This window comes from Hyla sarda, chromosome 9 (assembly GCF_029499605.1).
Source record: "Hyla sarda isolate aHylSar1 chromosome 9, aHylSar1.hap1, whole genome shotgun sequence".
Classification (NCBI taxonomy): Eukaryota; Metazoa; Chordata; class Amphibia; order Anura; family Hylidae; genus Hyla; species Hyla sarda.
In genome coordinates this window covers 1,992,659-2,012,091 of record NC_079197.1, presented here as the reverse complement: position 1 = coordinate 2,012,091, position 19,433 = coordinate 1,992,659, and the positions used below count along the sequence as shown (strand labels likewise).

The window sequence follows — 19,433 nt, the reverse complement described above, 5'->3', positions numbered from 1 at the left end:
CCATATTAAGAGACATTATCCATTAATTTGCATGCCTTATGATCAAATATATACATTTCATTGCAATCTTTTTCCCACCTTTGGTCTGTCATTTGATATAACATAAAAATTATTTCCCTCAGCTTTGTCCTATAGTACTATAATGTACTAGTATACTCTGTGCTTTATTGCATAATATACTAAAGGTTCATGCTTACGAGCTAGGTATAGGACTAGAGAAAGGGTAATGCAGACTCCCCCAGCAGTTTAGAGCTGTATGATCTGCTATGTACTGTATGATGTGCTATATGCTGTATTATATGCTAAACACTGTATTATGTGCTGTATGATGTTCTGTGTGCTGTATGATGTTCTGTGTGCTGTATGATGTGCTATATGCTGTATTATATGCTAAACACTGTATTATGTGCTGTATTATGTGCTGTATGATGTTCTGTGTGCTGTATGATGTTCTGTGTGCTGTATGATGTGCTGTATGATGTTCTGTGTGCTGTATGATGTTCTGTGTGCTGTATGATGTGCTGTATGATGTTCTGTGTGCTGTATGATGTTCTGTGTGCTGTATGATGTGCTATACACTGTATTATGTGCTGTATGATGTTCTGTGTGCTGCATGATGTTCTGTGTGCTGCATGATGTTCTGTGTGCTGCATGATGTTCTGTGTGCTGCATGATGTTCTGTGTGCTGTATGATGTTCTGTATACTGTTTACTGTTTTGTGTGCTTGCCTGTAGTTGTCTCCTCTTAACCGTATTACTCGTTTCTACTGAACTGAATTACAAGTATTTATTTGAGAACATCAATCGCTTACATTTTCTTGTGAGATCCCGACTTTCCTTGGTGTTATTCGCCTTAGAGAAATGTTTTATTCTCCTCAGATGTGTGAAGGGTGAATGTTCAACCTGAGAGACATGAAGCACAACCTCATGTTCTGCTCAGATTCTGTGTTGTATCCATGTTAGTTGTATCCGTGTTAGTTGTATCTGTGTTAGTTGTATCCGTGTTAGTTGTATCCGTGTTAGTTGTATCTGTGTTAGTTGTATCTGTGTTAGTTGTATATATGTTAGTTGTATCCGTGTTAGTTGTATCCGTGTTAGTTGTATCCGTGTTAGTTGTATCTGTGTTAGTTGTATCCGTGTTAGTTGTATCTGTGTTAGTTGTATCTGTGTTAGTTGTATCTGTGTTAGTTGTATATATGTTAGTTGTATCTGTGTTAGTTGTGTATATGTTAGTTGTATCCATGTTAGCTGTATCCATGTTAGCTGTATATATGTTAGTTTTATCTGTGTTAGTTGTGTATATGTTAGTTGTATCCATGTTAGCTGTATCCATGTTAGCTGTATATATGTTAGTTGTATCCATGTTAGTTGTATATATGTTAGTTGTATATATGTTAGTTGTATCTGTGTTAGTTGTATCTGTGTTAGTTGTATCTGTGTTAGCTGTATATATGTTAGTTGTATCCATGTTAGTTGTATCCATGTTAGTTGTATCCGTGTTAGTTGTATCCGTGTTAGTTGTATCCGTGTTAGTTGTATCCGTGTTAGTTGTATCCATGTTAGTTGTATCCATGTTAGTTGTATCCATGTTAGCTGTATCCATGTTAGTTGTATCCATGTTAGTTGTATCCATGTTAGCTGTATATATGTTAGTTGTATCCATGTTAGCTGTATATATGCTAGTTGTATCCATGTTAGCTGTATATATGTTAGTTGTATCCGTGTTAGTTGTATCTGTGTTAGTTGTATCTGTGTTAGTTGTATCTGTGTTAGTTGTATCCGTGTTAGTTGTATCCGTGTTAGTTGTATCCGTGTTAGTTGTATCCGTGTTAGTTGTATCTGTGTTAGTTGTATCCATGTTAGTTGTATCCATGTTAGCTGTATCCATGTTAGTTGTATCCATGTTAGTTGTATCCATGTTAGTTGTATCCATGTTAGTTGTATCCATGTTAGCTGTATATATGTTAGTTGTATCCATGTTAGCTGTATATATGCTAGTTGTATCCATGTTAGCTGTATATATGTTAGTTGTATCCGTGTTAGTTGTATCTGTGTTAGTTGTATCTGTGTTAGTTGTATCTGTGTTAGTTGTATCCGTGTTAGTTGTATCCGTGTTAGTTGTATCCGTGTTAGTTGTATCCGTGTTAGTTGTATCCGTGTTAGTTGTATCCGTGTTAGTTGTATCCATGTTAGTTGTATCCGTGTTAGTTGTATCCGTGTTAGTTGTATCTGTGTTAGTTGTATCTGTGTTAGTTGTATCCGTGTTAGTTGTATCCATGTTAGTTGTATCTGTGTTAGTTGTATCCATGTTAGTTGTATCCATGTTAGCTGTATATATGTTAGTTGTATCCATGTTAGTTGTATCCATGTTAGTTGTATCCATGTTAGTTGTATCTGTGTTAGTTGTATCCATGTTAGTTGTATCCGTGTTAGCTGTATATATGTTAGTTGTATCCATGTTAGTTGTATCCATGTTAGTTGTATCCATGTTAGTTGTATCCATGTTAGCTGTATCCATGTTAGCTGTATATATGTTAGTTGTATCCATGTTAGCTGTATATATGTTAGTTGTATCCATGTTAGTTGTATCCATGTTAGTTGTATCCATGTTAGTTGTATCCATGTTAGTTTGAATCTTCTGGGCCCTGATGCAATCTCTGCACCGCTGATGATGTCACCGCTGCTGTATATGATGTCATGTCTACTCATGTTGGTGAAGTCATCTAGACCAGCTGCTGGAAGGAATGGCAATGTTTGTAATGTTGAAAGGATACAATGTCCTTACCCGTTACTTTGTAACCAGTTGGTTCATACTGTGCCACAGCCTAACGGTGAAGATAGCGGTAAAGTTGCCGCTTGCTATTACAGTGGGGCCTCATCCTGTAGTAATATAGCACAGAAGGAATGTACTAGAATTGTCCAATTTCTAGACAGACAGTGTAGTGTACTAGATATCCCTAAGTGTATCGAGATGATTGATTAATCTGACCTATCCAAAAACATTCTAGTCAAATCTACAAATACAAAATCCCCCCCCCCCTTTTTTTTTTTAGACATGCTTCTCTGCTGAGGCCATGCCATTTTTATCAGCCACCCAGCGAAAAAGTGTCTAAAACTCAAGGCACAAGTCATGTAGGACAGTTTTCTGGTGCATTTGCACTTGTACATTGATGTTATTATGTAGTAATGTATGCAAATCAAAATCGTATACATTATTCTATAATTAGAGTATTGTTGGGTATTAGAGGGGTCTTCCGACAACATGTGATCCAGACTGGATTCTCAGAAGTAAATGTAAAAGCAAAGCATTATATATATATATATATATATATATATATATACAGTGTATATATATATATATATATATATATATATATATATATATATATATATTTCTAGTTCTCTGCATGAGCAAAACACAGGAGCAAGGACTGGAACCCTGCACTGGGTACATAGGACTCGTGTAGAAATGCATTGTCCTGAGTTGCTTCTAGAATCTAGGTCTCCAAACTGTGGACCTCCAGATATTGCAAAACTACAACTCACAGCATGCTCTCATGCTGAGAGTTGTAGTTTTGCAACATCTGGAGGTCCACAGTTTAGAGACCTAGGTTTTAGAATGTTTGCATATATGTTTCTGGGGGTAGTAGTCTACAATGGCTGTCTGGCATGCTGAGAGTTGTAGTTTTGCAACATCTGGAGGTCCACAGTTTGGGGACCACGGTTTTAGAATGTTGCATAAAAGTTTCTGGGGGTAGTAGTCTACATTGGAGCCACCTCCAAACAATACATCTTTGGGGTACAATGATGTGTCCGATGATACTCTTCCTTCCGAGGTGCTCACTGAATGTTACAGTCCAGACAAGGAAATCTCAAAGGGCTACTGTACCTAATGCAGAGTAAGATGAGACAAAATAGCGCCTCCAGTGGATGATCAGAAAATTGCAAAAAAAAAAAAAAAAAAAAAAAGGATGTGAACTGGAGGTCCCCAGAGGCCGTGTAAGGAAAAGACTGAGGCTTCTCGTCATCAATCCATTGTTGACTTTGGATCCCAAAACTGCATCTAAAAAACCTGAATGTGTGAACACACCCTTAGGGTAAATTTACACATTGTGCTCATGTTTCTGATTTTTGCACACTATTGCACAAACTGCGACTGCACCGTGTGAATTAGACCCTTAATAAATCACCCTCAGGTTCATAGTTTGCTTTAGACTGCAAACACATTAACCCTTAACCAGAGATACTGGAAAACACCCAATTGATCCAGCGATCCAGATCCACCATAAAGCCCTAAATATGCCATAATAATGCTTGTGGATTATAATCAGGACTGTACCTACAGAGGGCGCCGCTCTGACTACAGGCCCAATTACCAGCTGTACCCGACTTAACCCCATGATTATTCCTTCGCCTTAAATTACATTTTTGAAGAAAATCTTTTAAAGACATAAAATTAACAGAAAATTGAAATGGCGCCCCAGACACCTGCCTAGTTTGCCTATACAGCTCCTGTGTTGTTTTCATGTAAGATTCGGGTGTACATTGTATTCATGCATTAGTCTTATTAATCAAGTTGATAGTAAATTACTTTTCATACTTTACGCAGTATGATGAAGGCTTTTGTATCGCTACTGCCCCCTGTAGGTGGTTTTGAGAACGTTGCTCTTGAACTTTGAGATGTTTTCGCGTCAATCTGTTTCTTATTAGGCAAAACGTTGGGAAAAAGAAAGGAAAAAGCATTTTCAGAATAGTTTAGTTGGTTGTAATGACCTGCCATAAAAATAATTACATTTGTACTCCATACCGAGGACCTAATGTGCGGGTCTTAAATAATTCCGTACGTGTGATGACATCATCACCGGCATGAAGGAAGCGGAGACGTGTGCCAAACATGTGCAAGTATCCTACTATAGGATCATGCATGCAACCAGCGGATCCTTCCCTTTATTACTTTGCTGGATCATGTTAGGACACTGAGTATAGAGCAGTATTTCCCAACCAGCGTGCCTCCAGCTGTGGCAAAACTACAACTCCCAGCATGCCCGGACAGCCAACGGCTGGGAGTTGTAGTTTTGCCACAGTTGGAGGCACCCAGGTTAGAAAACACTGATATAGACCATTGAGACTTGTTCTAGTTGTTCTAGTTGTTGCCATGGATAACTTACCTTATTTGTTACTATTGTTTTTCCTTATCTCTTTTGTTTCTATATAATGTATCTATTAAAGCGTGACAAGTTGGCTCATTAAAGGGGTACTCCGGTGCTTAGACATCTTATCCCCTATCCAAAGGATAGAGGATAAGATGCCTGATCGCGGGAGTCCCGCCGCTGGGGACCCCCGTCATCTTGCACGCGGCACCCCGTTTGTAATCAGTCCCCGGAGCGTGTTTGCTCCGGGACTGATTACCGGCGACCACAGGACGGGCGGCGTGTGACGTCACGCCCCCGTCTGATGTCACGCTCCACCCCTCAATGCAAGCCTACGGGAGGGGGCGTGACAGCTATCACGCCCCCTCCCGTAGGCTTGCATTGAGGGGCGGAGCGTGATGTCACACGGGGGCGGGGGCGTGACGTCACACGCCGTCGGCCCTGTGGTCGCCGAACTGATTACAAACGGGGTGCCGTGTGCAAGATCATGGGGGTCCCCAGCGGCGGGACTCCCGTGATCAGGCATCTTATCCTCTATCCTTTGGATAGGGGATAAGATGTCTAAGCACCGGAGAACCCCTTTAAGGCTAAGTATCCACTTGGGTTTTTTTCTGGCAGTTTTTGGATATCTGCCACTGCGGTTTTTGAGCCAATGTATTTTGAGAAATGTATTCTAAAGGAATAGGACATATAAAGGAAGGACTGACACTTCTCCTCCCTTATGGATCCACTTCTGACTTTGGCTCAAAAACTGCCAGAAAAAAAAAACAAGTGGAAACTTTGCCTTATTGTTTCTTTGATCTCCGGTCATATTGATTTAATTTAGAATTTTCTTTTTGTATTTTGAATGTTTGAAGCCTCACCTTCTGTAAGGTGAAGGGTCACACGAGGACAAGATACCCAGTGGACCTCGGCTGATTTTTGGCTGCACGTCTTTCCATAATTTTTCCTTAATGGTGATGAAAATAAATATAACAATAAGACTCCTTCCAATTAAGATGGCCGCCCCCTATAGTCATGGTCATGGTTAAGAATGGGGGTTTTGGGGGTAGATGGAATGAAATAGTATTAATGATTCTCTTTGCTCTGGATCTGAACATCTGAAAGGTCTGCAGATCGTCCATGTTTGGTAAATATTACACCAAAGCGACCACCGAAACCTCCCATATGTTTTAGGGCTTTGGCAATCGGCTTTTGCGAGGAAGGAAGAGACACATGTGGCCAATTTGAGGCTCCCATTTTTACTATACATCAAACTCAAACTTATGGGACATATGTTTCCTATCTCTCATGTTCTCAGTATGTGTCTATTAAATGAAACTATTAAGAAAACTTCTTTCAAGGATAAGGAATCCTGCCAGTTTGTTTTATGTTTCTTTTCTTTTTCTTTTTTTTCTTTCCCCTCCTCAATCTTCTTTTATCGCGTTTCAAATTCCCATCACGTTTCCTGCCGTTTCATGTTCGACTTTAGCGCCCTGTGATGTAATGGATGGGACGGTGGCTGCTATGAAACGCATTAGATAGGTGATGAGTTACTAAAAATTAAATACAGTTGTGAAACATATGTTTATGGTTTATGATGCTAAGATCCCAGTGCTGGTTTTCTTTGTTGGTTTACGTCAGAAGACCCTGGGATATGATTTGTAGAGTGCTGTGTTGCACATTTTACATCTTAATGAGAAGTAGATACATTGGGAATAGTTTTTTTGTTGTGTTTATTTTTTGGGTTGGTGTTTGGTTGATATCTTACATTAAAGGGGTATTATGGAGAAACTATACTGTTTTTAAATCCGACTTTTCTCACTCCTCCGGAGTAACCTTCCTAACTCCCATTGACTTTAATAGGAGTTATGCAAACGGCGTAGCCCCGCAAGCTACTCTGCTCTCGTAACTCCCATAGCTAGGTGAACAGTGTAGCTTGCGGGGCTACTTGGTTTGTGAAACTCCCTTTAAAGTCAATTGGAGTTATGCAAATTGTGTAATTTTGCTTGAATTGGCTGCTTTAGGCTTTTCCGGCTACTCAAGTTGTGTACGAGGGTGTGAGATGCAGGGCAGGTGGAATTACCCTAGGGGCAGATGGCATTAACCCCTTGTATTCATGACGCTAGGGCGTGGTTTTCCTCAATACCACCCTAAGGTATACCCCTGGATCCTGGGCTAGGCACAGGGGCAGTAATGACTCTGACGCTAAGTAGCTTTACTGAGTGACAGGTGGTACAGTCTATACAGTGTAGCTGGCCCCCGGAGGTGACCAGTGACTGGGCTTGCTGGGACTTGTAGTAGATTTGGACAATTTTAGTGCGGGCCACTCTGACTTGACTTGAGACTGACAATGCTGTGGTTGTAGCTTACTTGTAGACTTGTAGAATTGGGGCTGCTGGACTGGCTTGAGGCTCCTATGGACTCCAGACACATTCTAGGACTTGACTGCACTGCAACGCAACAGAAAGAGAGCAAGAGCTAAGAGAGAGAACTCCCTTCTGCCAGGGCTTTTATAGTGGAGACTCTGGTGGGGTCCCATTGGTCACCCTTAAGTCACTTGGTCACTGATACCTTCTGGGTTACACTCACATGTCAACCTCTCTTAAAGTAATAACACTTCTCTGCCTTTTGGCAAAGATCAAGTTAAGTATTTGTTCTTATCAGTTTCAGCCAGTGACCTGAAGCGCCGGTATTGGGCTGGTGGGGATGGGTGCTGCATGGAGGGGACAGGTGTTCCGGGGTGTTCCGGGGCTGGTTCTGAGGAATCAGCTTGACGGCTGCCCCGATGTGACCTGTTTCCCTTCGGGTCTCACCATGAGGCTGAGAGGGTCTAGGGCCGAGGTACTTTAGTGCTTCAGGGAGCGGTGACCCCGAGGTGCCGAAACTCACTGGATGTACTGGCTCACTGACTGGAAGCGCGGGCACCAAGATCTCTTCACCTTGTGGCACTCACCTCTGAATTCCCGGCCTTTTGGCTAGGATCAGAGACATTTTTATACTTATCAGCTGCTGTTTGTCCTAGAGGAAGTCATGTAGTGTTTCAAGTACTAGGTGGAAGACTAAGTTTCCTTTTGGTATTTTTTCTGGCAGTTTTTGGAAAACAACCACTGCAGTTTTTGAGCCAAAGTCAGAAGTGGATCCATAAGGGAGGAGAAGTGTCAGTCCTTCCTTTATATGTCCTATTCCTTTTGAATACATTTCTGGCTTTGGCTCAAAAGCTGCAGTGGCAGATATCCAAAAACTGCCGAAAACTTTGCCTTAGTGAAGCATTTTCCTACACCTTTTGTGTATGCTGGTGACGTGTAGGAGAACCAAATTTATTAAATGGGCACAGAACATTAGATACATTTTGTGCAGGTCACATTATCAGAAATTTCCCTCTTCACATACACCAAAAAGCTAAGCTAAGTTTGGCCTGAGATTTAGAGACTTTTCAGTGGTCTTGCCCCTTTTTTGCGCCTTTTCACAAAAAGGCGCAGTTCATAATATCGTGTGTATTGCCGAAATCAGTGGATTACAACTCAAAATCAACAGAAATGTGTAAATCAAAAGGCGCAAAAAAGGACACTTGCGCCAAATATAGATGAAAAAAAAGGGTAAACACAATGATAAATGCTGGCCTGTAACTTTCTGGCATTTGAAAACAATTTCTTTCTCTGTAATACCCTAAATTACGACTAAGCAGCGAGCTGAGACTTTCCTGGTGCTCTGCTCTGGAAACACGTTCAGGCGCCTCTTAGTCAGTAGGTGAAGGAGGTCATTCAGCTGCTCAGTCTTCATTTGTTCTCTTAAATGACATCACTACATTTTGCACATATTTTGGAGTAATAGCCTCTGACATATTTTGGAGTAATAGCCCCTGACAGCTCCTATTTGAAGCTGTCCTAACAAACTTGCAGTTTTTGGTTCTTGGCGGATTAGAGATCAGATGATGATCGTGATTGAAGGTTGTGGTGAAGAATTTTCTTGCTCATTTTTGCTTATTTTTAGACTGCAGTCCTTTTTGTGACCTTGCTATCAAGTACCTGTCACTGGTGTAAGTCAGAATAGGAAATTCAGTAAGATGGATGGAAACTGGAAGGTCACAAGGTATATTTTAGGATTTAAAGGTCATGACCCTCTTCAGGCTGATTTGGTTTTATTTATCTGGTTTGTTGTAGCAGAGCTGGACGAGCTTCTTTACTGACTTTGAAATTAGCTGGAAAATGCAGCCGTCCTTTACACACATTAATAAGATAAGCTGTTGAAAAACTACAACTCCCAGCATGCCCGGACAGCCTAGATCAGTTGTTTCCCAACCAGTGTGCCTCCATCTGTTTCAAAGCTTCAACTCCCAGCATGCCCAGAAAGCCTAACAGCCTAGATCAGGGGTTTCCCAAACAGTGGGCCTCCAGCTGTTGCAAAGCTACAGCTTCCAGGATGCCCAGACAACCTATATCAGGGGTTTCCCAACCAATTTGCCTCAAACTTTAGCAAAACTACAACTTCCAGCATGCCCAGACAGCCTAGATCAGTGGTATCCCAACCAGTGTTCTTCAAGCTGTTGAAAAACTACAAATTCCAGCATGCCCAGACAGCCTAGATCAGTGGTTTCCCAAATAGGATGCCTCCAACTGTTGCAAAACTACAACTCCCAGCTTGCCCGGACAGCCACCGGCTGTCTGGGCATGCTGGGAGTTGTAGTTTTGCAACAGCTGAGAGGTCCACAGTTTGGAGACCACTGATTTGGACCATCTGTGCATGCTGGGAGTTGTAGTTTTGTAACAGCTGGAGGCACAGTGGTTGGGAAACACTGGTTTAGTTGTCCATCTGTTAATATACCGGTGATAATGTGAAGAACACGGGGGGGGGGGGGGGGGGGCTGCGCCATCCTGCAGTAGGTAGTCTTGGCTGACACACATGCACCCTGCTAGTGGATAAACACACAATAATGTTCAGGCCGGGATATTCCTCAGAGCTCCCGATAACTAATCCACCAAATATTTTTTGTTTCAAGTGTTCTCCGGTCTCTTTCATCTCTTCTTCTCCGCTGCCTTTGTCAATCTCCTAACAAGAGTTTATGCATCTCGATTAGAGATAAGAGAGATGTGGAGTCTGATCAGTGTCACCCACAGCGACGCTCCGCACCAGCCTCGCCATGGGATGGAGACCATTCTTCTTTATTTCCCAAAATCTTTTTTTGATCTGAATGGGGGCAGAAAGTGTTTTATTTATAACCAATAGAGATGCATATGGAGGACTTGTATCTTCCTGGTAAAAGAAGTGACTGCGCTGGAGTGAACATAAATTGTTCATGTTCTTTGAACCTCTCTCGGTTGTTGTGTATGTGTGTGTGTATATATATATATATATATATATATATATATATATATATATATATATAAATTGTGGAGCCCAGAGCCTTGAAATTGAAGATTTCCTCTGTTCACTTTCTTATGTCTCACATATCCCATTCTGTGTGATGAAGTTCAAAGTGTCCAAGTCTTCTAGATGTGCGGAGCTGCAGGTCTGTGCTGCCCTGGATACTTGTTATATCGTCTGCTTGGAGTTTGGATACTTTGTACTTCAAATGGATATTTCAGTTTAAAAGGAAAGAAAATATAGAGGTGATGTCTGCAGGAAACCTTTTCGGCTTCAGTTGTATACCGGTATGTTTCCTCCCTAAATGTTCTATGAACCTGCCAGGCTCTCCACAAGAGAGGCAGTATATACCCACCTCAGCCATTCCTACTGTCCGACAAGGGAAGCAGTATATACCTATATCAGCCATCTCTTCTGTCTGATAAGGGAAGCAGTATATACCTATATCAGCCGTCTCTTCTGTCCTACAAGGGAGTCAGTATATACCCACCTCAGCTATTCCTACTGTCCAATAAGGGAAGCAGTATATACCTATATCAGCCATCTCTGCTGTCTCACAAGGGAAGCAGTATATACCTATATCAGCCGTCTCTTCTGTCCTACAAGGGAAGCAGTATATACCTATATCAGCCATCTCTACTGTCTCACAAGGGAAGCAGTATATACCCACCTCAGCCATCTCTGCTTATATAGTACAGCATAGGCTATTATAAGAGAACAATGTAGAGGTTCTTGTGTATGACTTGTGCCTACCTGTTTTATTTGATGAGACAGGCATATCGTTTTCAGCCATATTGATTGCAATTCTATCACTGAATATAATTCCCAATACATTTTCCATGAATCCTCTTACTTTGCAGAGAGAGAGAGAGGAGTTGAAGTCATATCACTGCACCTGGTCATTTAATTAGGCTGCTGGTGTTGGAGGTCGTCCAGGTGAACTGATTCGACTCATAAGTGAGCTGAGGTCAGTTCACATTATGTTCAGTTTGATGCTGTTTCCATGAGAAGAAAGTGATTTGACTTTAAATCCCAATTGAAGTGTTATGGCTGTGTTGACATGTTACAATTTTCCTAAACCTCTTTAAAACAACACTTCTTTTTTTTTTACCACAGTTGGTGCTATTGTGTTAAAAAGTTTAATTTTAGCTGAAATTTTGGGAAGATTATGACAAAACCAGGAAACACATGAATGCTACTGTGCTGGAATGAAACAAATGGCGCTGTAGGAATAGCGATGGAGTGTGCGTGGTATGGGGAAAAGAGAAAAGGGCAGTAAAGTGAATCTGACTTGTCCCTGCTCAGCTGCATCCGCCTGTTTCTCCTATACAGTAATTGCAGCCACGTGTATACTGAACTGCTCATCACAAATCATCCTCAGGCCCTCCAGGATGCGGCCGGACCCCCTGCAAGTTCAGGAATTTGGATCAGACCCCACATGGGGTGGGACATTGGGTCAGAAAGAGCAAGAGGGCAACTGGTACGATGTTACTCTTCCTTTTTCGCCAACTAGCTGCCTGAGTGGGAGGTTAGCATATTTGCTTTAAGAATCTCAGATGATTTATTATGAATTTATGCTTAAATTTTGCTTTTTGCATTCTTCTGCAAAAAAAAAAAAAAAATTGCATTCAGCAATCAGGCCTGGAAATAGCCAAATAGTGCTACAGTGTGTAAATAATCAGCGCCTGCATGTTTGGGAACATTTTGGCGCTGGAGTTTGATCACATGACACGTCAATGATGTTCCGCTGTCATAGAGATGTCCCCAACGTGGACAACCGTCAGAGGAGAAGCTGTCGTGTAAAATATTTAGACGCCATATCTGGTGCAGATAAAGCTTTGTCTCCCAGACACTGGGGAATCCTGTCCCTTCTCCTCGCATATATCATTGTCCGCCCCTCGCAGTTGCTTGTTTGTAGCGCTGGAGTGTAATTTAAGTGGACAGAAAATGCAAATACAGACATGGCACTTGACAGCTGCGGGATATTTAGGCCCTAAAGCGTGCTATTTGCAGTGTCTGCAGACCTGCCAGTCTTCATTTAGATCCAGTCTGTGGTCATCACTTCTGGGCACGGTTTATTTGACTGCTCCCGAGAGCGAGAAAAGTAAATATCTTGTCCGAAAAGTCGTAAAGTAAAGAAAAGGTTTGGAGAGAAAATAAACTGAAGTTCCTGAAAAGGTGGAAATACGTGTCCTTGGTTTATTTTTAACATTGCTGTGATCATTTTGTAGATGCGCCTTTTGGATGATGCTGTGGTCCTCAGAAGCTGCCATGAAGTTCCTCTTGTGAGTTATCAGTAAAACACTTTTTGGTATCTGCAGTTGGACAGCTCCGTGGATAGTGGTGGAAGCTCCATGACCCTCAAAGTGCATGAAACCGATGCGTGAAGATATGACCATCTGTAATATGCTTAATAGGGTTAAAGGGGTTATCCAGGAAAAATATATATATAATCAACTGACTCCAGAAAGTTAAACAGATTTGTAAATTACTTCTATCAAAAATTCTTAATCCTTTCAGTACTTATAAGCTTCTGAAGTTAAGGTTGTTCTTTTCTAAGTCCTCTCTGGTGACACCTGCCTCGGGAACCGCCCAGTTTAGAAGGAAATCCCCATAGCAAACCTCTTCTAAACTGGGCGGTTCCCGAGACACATGTCATCAGAGAGCACTTAGACAGAAAACAACAATCTTAACTTCAGAAGCTTATAAGTACTGACAGGATTAATATTTTTTTTAATAGAAGTAATTTACAAATCTGTTTAACTTTCTGGAGCCAGTTGATATATAATTTTTTCCCCCCCTGGAATACCCCTTTAAAACAATAGTCACTACATGCGAGGAGTGACTATCTTCTCTCTGAGATCATTCACAAGGTCAGTGTTTTCCAACCAGTGGGCTTCCAGTTGTTGCAAAACTACAACTCCCAGCATGCCCGGACAGCCGTAGGCTGTCCGGGCATGCTGGGAGTTGTAGTTTTGCAACTGCTGCAGGCACCCTGGTTGGCAAACACTGCCTTAGGTGGAGGCAAAAGAAGTTCACTACGACACCTAGGACCAGTGAGGCTATTTTCTAATGGGATTCTGCTGCACTGTGCATTTCTGCCGCAATCCCAATACCAGTGTCTGCAGAAAGAATTGGCATGTCTATTCATTGCCATCTATGCATTGCCGTCTATGGGAGGGCGCATTTCCAAGCGGTCCTAGCACCTGCCGGAACATTCAACTGTGTGGCATGTCCACACATTTCGCACATTTTTGACCGTGTGAGCATTGTCTGTGTGTGGGTTCGTAGTAGGTAAATTTGGTCCCTCGTGGTTTACTTTGTATGGGATTCTTAAAGAATTCGGTATTTTATTTGAAGCTTTTAGGTGGGAAGTATCTTAATAGATCAGAGGTCCAGGATTACAAATTGGACTGGGTTGGGACCACTGTTATAGATATATTACCTACAGTAATGATGTCCATGGGGAAGTAAACGAAAGGACTCCCATACGACTATTCATTTGCATAGATCTTAACCTTATGATCTACTCTGCCGGAAAAGCCTAGATGACCATAAATCACTCTCTTTATTTTTAGTTATCCCAATATGTCATCCTGTAGGACCCCGGTTTAACCCCCCCCCCCCCATGCATCTTATAGGTAGGTTGCATACTGGTCCCATGTTTGCAGTAATTCAAGCTACTCGCCAAGAGATAGCTATTGAATTGGCGGTGTGCCTTGTGTTCAGTATTGCGTGAATTGTTTTTGGCTGCAGGGCTTACTGTCTTCCCGTTTCTGCAACATCAACCTTATTGCAACTAGAACTGTTGTTAAAGGGGAACTCCAGTGGAAAAAAAACATTTATTCTAATCAACTGGTGCCAGAAAGTGAAACAGATTTGTAAATTACCTCTATTTAAAATCGCAATCCTTCCAGTACTTATCAGCTGCTGAATATGCTACATAGGAAGTTGTGTAGTTTTTTTTTCTGTTTTCTGTCTGACCACAGTGCTCTCTACTGACACGTCTGTCCATGTCAGGAATTGTCCAGAATAGAGAGAGCTTTGCTATGGGAACTTGTTCCTGCTTTGAACAGTTCCTGACATTGACAGAGGTGGCAGCAGAGAGCGCTGTGGTCAGACAGAAAAGAACTACACAACTTCCTGTGTAGCATGCAGCAGCTGATAAGTACTGGAAGGATAAAGATTTTTAACTAGATGTAATTTACAAATCTGTTTAACTTTTTGGTGCCAGTTGATAAAAAAAAAAAAAAACATTTTCCCACCAGAGTACCCCTTTAAAGTGGATTACCTGCAAAACTTTTTATTTAGTTCTAATATAATGTATAAAATCATCATTGGGTACAGGCGTTGGTTAGAATCCGATTCTGGAGGCCTTTCAGAAATGTCTAATCCTAGCTGGCATTCTGTCCGGGCCTATAAAGGTGCACTCAGCCATTCCAGATCAGTTTCAGGCTGGTGGTTTAATACAGAAAATCCCGGGGGCTCCCGCATATCGAAAGGAAGCGATCTGTGTAGGAACATGACCTCTATTGAGGGTCTGCAGTCCTTGTCTACTCTATGGACTGTTTAACCAGACTGATATTGGCACCAAAGAGTTCATTATTATGTTGCAATGGGTTAAAGGGGTACTCCCGTGGAAAACTTTTATTTTATGTTTTTTTAAATCAACTGGTGCCAGAAAGTTAAACAGATTTGTAAATTACTTCTATTCAAAAAATCTTAATCCTTCCAATACTTTTTAGGGGCTGTATACTACAGAGAAATCCAAAAAAGAAATGCATTTCCTCTGATGTCATGACCACAGTGCTCTCTGCTGACCTCTCCTGTCCATTTTAGGAGCTGTCTAAAGCAGGAGAAAATCCCCATAGCAAACATATGCTGCTCTGGACAGTTCCTAAAATGGACAGCAGAGGTCAGCAGAGAGCACTGTGGTCAGGACATCAGAGGAAATGCATTTCTTTTTTGGATTTCTCTTTAGTATACAGCTCCTAAAAAGTACTGGAAGGATTAAGATTTTTTAATAGAAGTGATTTACAAATCTGTTTAATTTTCTGGCACCAGTTGAATTTAAAAATAAAAAGGTTTTCCACGGGAGTACCCCTTTAATGTAGCCATTCCCAGCAATTGTTGGGGGGATTTGTTTAGCTGACCATCCCATTGCATCGGTTACATTTTTGCCCTATTGATCTTTACCTATTGGATAAATATCCAATATACACTGCCACCATTGTGCAGGTGATGTCAGCCAACTCCGCGGGATTCTGAGCTCTTTATTGTCCGTCAGACGTTCTTCTATAATGTTCTTTCCTTTATCTATTTCTTCTATGCTTCTCCCCCTGTATGCCCGGGATTCTCCTTCTTCTCCTCTCGCTCTACAATCATTGTAGGTTTGTCTATGAAGTTATTTTATGTCACTGACATAAAGCAGGTCCTGCCCCGCAGGTGATCCCATAAGAAGCGAGGAGATGAAATGTTAGATTCATTCTTTTCATATCTAAAATAGAAATCTTGGGGCATTTTGCAGCTCGGCGCACGCTGCACCTTCAGGGTGTTTTTTTGGCACTGATTGGAAAATAAAAATGCTGGAAAATAAATAGTATAGCCTAAACCTCACAGCGCTGGTATGTGTTGTCTGATTTATGGCTTTCTTCTTTCTACACCGGAGGTGAAAATCTCTTTAAATTTCACTTCTAAAAATCTTGTTTGAAAGATAGATAAAGAAGGCGCCTACTCTCTAACCTACTTATCTGTACAATATGGGTGACCCCCTATTCTAATGCTTTCTAACCTCTGTGCCTCCAGTTGTTACAAAACATACATAATTTAGCCGTCTGTGAGGAAGCTTTTAAAGAAAAATGTCTAATTCTTTTCTGTATTTGTGACATGTCCCTATGTTAACATTAGCTTAATATCTGAAAGCAAAGGGAGAAAACATGTAGAGAAGAATCCAGGCCCCAAATTTTCAAAAACTTTAAGGATAACTTTAAAGGCATCTACAAGGGCCCGAATCGGTGTCTAGATCCAATCTGTAGGATGATTGTAGACAGGATACAATGTATCACCCTATATAAATCCCTTATTTCAGCTCTCCAGGCCTGCCAGATATAATGTGTGCTGAGGTTTGTTGGTTCTGCACTAGTGGTTGGTATTCCGGTTGCCCAGGCCGGGAAATGCTCCATCCCCGATGTGAACGTCCTCATTGACAAGTGTGACCGTGTGAACAGATTCTTATGAATAAGTTATGCTTCATCTCCCTCCACAAGTGTTTTCCATGTGGGACCCGGATAAATGGAAGCTGGCAGATAACAGCCACCCCCGTGGGAGAGAATTCAAAGGGTTCTATCAGATCAAGAGTCTTGTTCTTTAATACTGAAGCTTTTCCGTTCTAATTTTCAAAGACTTCAGACCGAGGATACAAGGTTATTATTTTAATGCATTCAACAGAGATTTTTTGTTTAGATGAACTAAATTATTATGTTTTGATATTTTTATCTTGGAACAATCACTGATGCAATCGTGAACATTCAGATCTACAGTGTTCGAGAATTCAGACAGACTGAAGTCCTACATGACCTTTATACGTTGTTTAAGTGTACCTGTCATTTACAAAAACTTTTTATATGATGTAGATAATAACATAATATGTATATTTGTTATATACTTTGGTTAAAAAAAAGTGTATTTTTTTTTGGGGGGGGGGGGGGGGAATCCTGTCTCGTCCCTGCAGCTATTGCCTGTGTGTGGCCACAAGAAGGGCTCTGTACACTGAGGACAAGAGGGGCTCTGTACACTGAGGACAAGCGGGGCTCTGTACACTGAGGACAAGCGGGGCTCTGTACACTGAGGACAAGCGGGGCTCTGTACACTGAGGACAAGCGGGGCTCTGTACACTGAGGACAAGCGGGGCTCTGTACACTGAGGACAAGCGGGGCTCTGTACACTGAGGACAAGCGGGGCTCTGTACACTGAGGACAAGCGGGGCTCTGTACACTGAGGACAAGCGGGGCTCTGTACACTGAGGACAAGCGGGGCTCTGTACACTGAGGACAAGCGGGGCTCTGTACACTGAGGACAAGCGGGGCTCTGTACACTGAGGACAAGCGGGGCCCTGTACACTGAGGACAAGCGGGGCCCTGTACACTGAGGACAAGCGGGGCCCTGTACACTGAGGACAAGCGGGCTCTGTACACTGAGGACAAGCGGGGCTCTGTACACTGAGGACAAGCGGGGCTCTGTACACTGAGGACAAGCGGGGTTCTATGGACTGAAGACGAGCCCTGCTTTTCCTGCCCTCACTTACCGTACTTTGTCTCCAGAAACACAGGGAAAAGCTCCAGGGAAAGTATTTTAACCAATGTATATTAAAATATAAATATAATGGTATTATCTACATGATATAAGATGTTTTTGCAAACGACAGGTACATTTTAATCCACAGTGGTCCTGGATCTATAAGTGTTATTCCTGATTGTCCCTGTCCATCTAGTATGTATCAGTGCAGTAATAGAGTCCAAGCAAAATGGGGAATTGAGGCTCAGTAGACGACCTGATGTGAACAATGTATCTCCACACTGGTCACTATGTATCTTCAGACCTGAAGCTTGTTCTGTTCTATCACTAGTCTTATATTTCCTTCTGTATTTTGTCATGAAGTGAAGTTTATACTACATCTCTCTTTCGTTTTGCCGTCATTATACTCATGTCGTCTTGGTTTATAGACCCACCTAAGCCGTCCTGTGAGTTGTGGTCCTCGTGTGCGGCGGCTGGAGCTCCCCAATGTATGACGCCCGCTGGCAGCCGCTATGTGCCAGAATTGGTGCTTTTTTATTAGGGATTTTAACTCCATTGGTCTGTGAAATATTCCAGAGGGACTTGTTAATGTGGAGTTATCTACCTAAAATCACACGGCCTGCACCGTATACATCTAGAGGGTTATTAAATACCATAATAACAATTTATCAGAACTAAAAAAAGCGGAAATGTAAAATGAAATCTGTATTACCAGCATGAAAAAAAGAAGGTTCATCCAGCGCCAAGATGAACCACAGACTGGAATTATAAAGTCGTCTGGGAATGGAGGGGAGGGAGGGGTGAGGGGTCCAGGACCACAGGATAGTCTGCAACCTGACTCACTTCTTCCACTTAGTCATAGACGTGAGGGATGCAGATCAAAGCTGCCATGTGGTCATGTGGATGTGCAAAAAAAGAACTAAAACTATATAGTGGGATCTTGGAAAGTATTCCTTAATATTATTAAAAACAGCAAGATTAGATACAGCAACTCTGCAGACAGTATCACATATAATAGGCTTAGATACAGCAGCTCATAAGATCATATTACACATGATACCATAGGTATATTCGCTCAACAGACAGTATCACACATGATAGGCTTAGATACAGCAGCTCATCAGACCGTACCACACTTGATACCATAGGTATATTGGCTCAACAGACAGTATCACATATAATAGGCTTAGATACAGCAGCTCATCAGACTGTACCACACTTGATACCATAGGTATATTGGCTCAACAGACAGTATCACACATGATGGGTTTAGATACAGTAGCCCAGCAGACTGCATCACACATGACAGACTTATGTGTGATACTGTAATATAATAACGGAGGTCCCAGCACTCACCGATGCAAGCAAATGGTATTTATTGTATATCCTAGTCACAGGACGCGTTTCGGCACTTAGCCTTCAGCAGAGGAAGGCTAAGTGCCGAAACGCGTCCTGTGACTAGGATATACAATAAATACCATTTGCTTGCATCGGTGAGTGCTGGGACCTCCGTTATTATATTACAGTACTTTTTTCCTCGTGCACCACCACTTTTCAGATAGTGCCGACCATTGCTCTATTATGTGTGATGCTGTCTGCTGAGCCAATATACCTAAGCCCATCATGTGTGATACTGTCTGCTTAGCTG

The 19,433-nt window shown here is 41.9% G+C and overlaps 1 protein-coding gene across 15 annotated transcripts in view; it reads left to right on the top strand.

Annotated features, from left to right (window-relative positions):
- Positions 1–19,433, top strand: part of COL5A1 (collagen type V alpha 1 chain) — a 387,668-nt gene that overhangs the window by 126,441 nt on the left and 241,794 nt on the right. The gene's annotated exons all lie outside the window — the stretch shown is intronic.